The 5,000-nt window shown below is 50.6% G+C and overlaps 1 non-coding gene across 1 annotated transcript; it reads right to left on the reverse strand.

Moving 5' to 3' along the window:
• Positions 1-71: 71 nt before the first annotated feature.
• On the reverse strand, positions 72-226 carry LOC143176293 (5.8S ribosomal RNA). Its single transcript, XR_013000865.1, has one exon. It is a non-coding gene; the product is annotated as a 5.8S ribosomal RNA (ribosomal RNA).
• Between the last annotated feature and the right edge of the window lie 4,774 nt (positions 227-5,000).

The raw sequence follows: 5,000 nt of genomic DNA on the forward strand, positions 1-5,000 counted from the left end.
ACGTTCGATCCGAAGAGGTGAACGACGGCGGGGATTTGACAGAGCTACGCAAGCAGTGTATGGTACGTAAACGACCCTCAGCCAGGCGTGGTCCAGGAATTGTATCCGTGGACCGCAATGTGCGTTCGAAATGTCGATGTTCATGTGTCCTGCAGTTCACACGTTGACGCGCAATTAGCTGCGTTCTTCATCGACCCACGAGCCAAGTGATCCACCGTTCAGGGTAATCGTATAAATTTTATATTTCACATATATAATTTTATTCTCATTTGTTCGACCTAATATCTCTCTTCTTTCAAAGAGAAGATAAAAGTTGATACCTGAATCTCCGACCAGCGCGCGAAGGAGATTCAGGCGTCGCCTTGGAGACGACACCGAAGCCTTTCGAGACGAAAAACGTTCAAGTAATATGTATATATTTCTCGACGTTCCGGGCGTATAGTGCATTCAAAAACCCGCGAAAGACGCAGAAGACTCGCACGCGTGGAAACGACGGGGATATATTTTGTATCCTACCCGATACTGAATCCATCGCGTGCAGTCGACCCTCGCGTTCTTCCGATCAGACGCATCTATGTTGCGCGCATGTTTTCGCGTCGCATCGCGCGAAACGTTGCACGAATCGTACCGATCGATCGATTGAAAGCAAATAATGAAAAAGACTTCACAGCTGGCTCTTTGCCGGTCATTCGTCCCATGTTATCTCTTGCCGCGAATTGGCGCGCAAGAGTTGGGTGTCAGACGCGCGGCTTTAAAACGAGCTTCACGGCCGGTCCCTTCGTTACCGCTTTCGTTCTTTCTCTCGGAACGACCATGAACGAACACGACGAGCGACGCTACGGCATACACACGTCCACGGATTCGATTAAAAAAACAGACTTCACAGCTGGCTCTTTGCCGGTCATTCGTCCCATATTATCTCTTGCCGCGAAATTGGCGCGCAAGAGTTGGGTGTCAGACGCACGGCTTTAAAACGAGCTTCACGGCCGGTCCTCTCAATTCCGTGTACGGTACACGCAAGATGCGGGTTCCACTTCCAGACTACCCGGTCCCTTCTCTCTACGAGAATCGATAGTAGAAGAACGGCTCGAAAACGCGTCTCAGAGACTAGGGAAAAGAAGCGGTATGCGAGCGAAACGAAAACGCATTATGGAAACGTCGCGAAACAATGTTCGACGGTTGCTCGGTTCCAATCGTGCGGCCGTTTCAATTTCTCGTGCGCTTCACCGTCCCTCCGTAACTCTGGCCGATCGCGTATACCGAAGAGCCGACACGCGCAAAAACCACAGGCATTGTATACTGTATATATATATGTTACAGTCACAGCCTTCGCGCGTTTTACTCTCCGACGCGGGGTTTCCACGACGAAAGAGAGACAGTTTCGTGGCGGGTGACTCGGCCGAATCGCTACGACGGGTATTTCTATTATAGAACGAATCATCGCCACCCTTTACCAGTGCCCGACGAAGGAATCACAAGGTCATCTGGAGTTTACAATGCCAGCGACGGTAATTCCAACGAAGACCCGATAAGTCAACTCATCGTTCTATTTCTCCCCGTACAGAAAGCGAATCGACGCTAACGCACCTCGCGCAAGCACGAACGTTCTCTTCGCGTGGATCATCCCATCGTCGAAAGATGTAAAGACGCATTGGAGATCGTGGTCTCTGGCGGGCTCATTGCACGCCCACTGCATATCTTTCCTCGAATCGAGAATGATTCGTCCACTAAGGCTGCGAAACTACGCGTCGAGGAAACTAGGGGAAAGAAGCGGGATGCGAGCGAAACGACAATACATTATGGAAACGTCGCGAAACAATGTTCGGCGGTTGCTCGTTTCCTCCTGCGGACGTTTCATTGCTCGGGCGCTTCACGTCCCTCCGTAACCTTCGCGCGATCGCGTGCCCCGGAGAGCCGGCAACCGGTGAACCACAGGCGTATAAACTATAGTCTTCTATAGCAAGCCTTCGGCGGTTACTCTCCGACGCGGGGATTCCACGACGAGAGAGAATTTCGTGGCGGGTGACATCGGTCGAAACGCTACGACGGGTATTTCTATTATAGAACGAATCATCGCCACCCTTTACCAGTGCCCGACGAAGGAATCACAAGGTCATCTGGAGTTTACAATGCCAGCGACGGTAATTCCAACGAAGACCCGATAAGTCAACTCATCGTTCTATTTCTCCCCGTACAGACAAGCGAATCAACGCTATCGCACCTCACGCATGCACGAACGTTCTCTTCGCGTGAATCGTCCCATCGTCGAAAGATATAGCCGCTTGGAGATCGTGGCCCATCAAGTTCTTCCGTAACTCCTGCGCGATCGCGTACCCCGGAGAGCAGGCAACCGGTGAACCACAGGCGTATAAACTATAGTCTTCTATAGCAAGCCTTCGCGTTTACTCTACGACGCGGGGATTCCACGACGAGAGAGATTTTCGTGGCGGGTGACACGGCCGAATCGCTACGACGGGTATTTCTATTATAGAACGAATCATCGCCACCCTTTACCAGTGCCCGACGAAGGAATCACAAGGTCATCTGGAGTTTACAATGCCAGCGACGGTAATTCCAACGAAGACCCGATAAGTCAACTCATCGTTCTATTTCTCCCCGTACAGAAAAGCGAATCGGCGCTATCGCACCTCACGCAAGCAGGAATGATCTCTTCGCGTGGATCGTCCCATCGTCGAAAGATGTAAGACGTACAGAAATCGTGGTCCATCACGATTATTCGTAACTCTCCGAGTCGCGTATCTGAGAGTAGGACAAACGGAGAACCACAGGCATAAATAATACTATATGTTTCTTATATAGTTAGCCTTCGCGTTTTACTCTCCGACATGGGGATTCCACGACGAGAGAGAGTTTCGTGGCGGGTGTCTCGGCCGAATCGCTACGACGGGTATTTCTATTATAGAACGAATCATCGCCACCCTTTACCAGTGCCCGACGAAGGAATCACAAGGTCATCTGGAGTTTACAATGCCAGCGACGGTAATTCCAACGAAGACCCGATAAGTCAACTCATCGTTCTATTTCTCCCCGTACAGAAAAGCGAATCGACGCTATCGCACCTCGCGCGAGCACGTAACTACTCTTCGCGTGGATCGTCCCATCGTCGAAAGATGTAAGACGCACGGAAATCGTGGCCCATCAACGTTTTTTTGTAACTCTGCCGATCGCGTATCACAGAGCCGAGACGCACATACCACAGGCGTATAATACCGTTTTCTTTCGTATGGTAAGCCTTCGCGTTTACTCTTCGGCGCGGGGTTTCCACGTCGAGAGAGACATTCGTGGCGGGTGACATCGGTCGAAACGCTACGACGGGTATTACTATTATAGAACGAATCATCGCCACCCTTTACCAGTGCCCGACGAAGGAATCACAAGGTCATCTGGAGTTTACAATGCCAGCGACGGTAATTCCAACGAAGACCCGATAAGTCAACTCAACGTTCTATTTCTCCCCGTACAGAAAAGCGAATCGACGCTGTTGCACCTCACGCAAGCACGAACGTTCTCTTCGCGTGGATCGTCCCATCGTCGAAAGATGTAAGACGCACGGAAATCGTGGCACATCACGTGTTTTCGGAACTCTGTCGACCGCGTATCTCAGAGACGACGCGCGCGAACCACTGGCATATACTATTATATATCGCGTTTTACCCTCCGACGCGGGGATTCCACGACGAGAGAGAGTTTCGTGAGCGGGTTGACTCGGAAGAAACGCTACGACGGGTATTTCTATTATAGAACGCATCATCGCCACCCTTTACCAGTGCCCGACGAAGGAATCACAAGGTCATCTGGAGTTTACAATGCCAGCGACGGTAATTCCAACGAAGACCCGATAAGTCAACTCAACGTTCTATTTCTCCCCGTACAGAAAAGCGAATCGACGCAATCGCACCATACGCGTGCACGTAAACAACTCTTCGCGTGGATCGTCCCATCGTCGAGAGACGTAAGTTTTCATAGTATGAATTCGCGTTTTACTCTCCGACGCGGGGATTCCACGACGAGAGAGAGTTTCGTGAGCGGGTTGACTCGGAAGAAACGCTACGACGGGTATTTCTATTATAGAACGCATCATCGCCACCCTTTACCAGTGCCCGACGAAGGAATCACAAGGTCATCTGGAGTTTACAATGCCAGCGACGGTAATTCCAACGAAGACCCGATAAGTCAACTCAACGTTCTATTTCTCCCCGTACAGAAAAGCGAATCGACGCAATCGCACCATACGCGTGCACGTAAACAACTCTTCGCGTGGATCGTCCCATCGTCGAGAGACGTAAGTTTTCATAGTATGAATTCGCGTTTTACTCTCCGACGCGGGGATTCCACGACGAGAGAGAGTTTCGTGAGCGGGTTGACTCGGAAGAAACGCTACGACGGGTATTTCTATTATAGAACGCATCATCGCCACCCTTTACCAGTGCCCGACGAAGGAATCACAAGGTCATCTGGAGTTTACAATGCCAGCGACGGTAATTCCAACGAAGACCCGATAAGTCAACTCAACGTTCTATTACTCCCCGTACAGAAAAGCGAATCGACGCAATCGCACCATACGCGTGCACGTAACAACTCTTCGCGTGGATCGTCCCATCGTCGAGAGACGTAAGTTTCATAGTAAGCCTTCGGCGTTTTACTCTCCGACGCGGGGATTCCACGACGAGAGAGAGAGTTTCGTGAGCGGGTTGACTCGGAAGAAACGCTACGACGGGTATTTCTATTATAGAACGCATCATCGCCACCCTTTACCAGTGCCCGACGAAGGAATCACAAGGTCATCTGGAGTTTACAATGCCAGCGACGGTAATTCCAACGAAGACCCGATAAGTCAACTCAACGTTCTATTTCTCCCCGTACAGAAAAGCGAATCGACGCAATCGCACCATACGCGTACACGTAAACAACTCTTCGCGTGGATCGTCCCATCGTCGAGAGACGTAAGTTTTCATAGTATGAATTCGCGTTTTACTCTC

Source organism: Nomia melanderi, unplaced genomic scaffold (genome assembly GCF_051020985.1).
Source record: "Nomia melanderi isolate GNS246 unplaced genomic scaffold, iyNomMela1 scaffold0481, whole genome shotgun sequence".
Lineage (NCBI taxonomy): Eukaryota > Metazoa > Arthropoda > Insecta > Hymenoptera > Halictidae > Nomia > Nomia melanderi.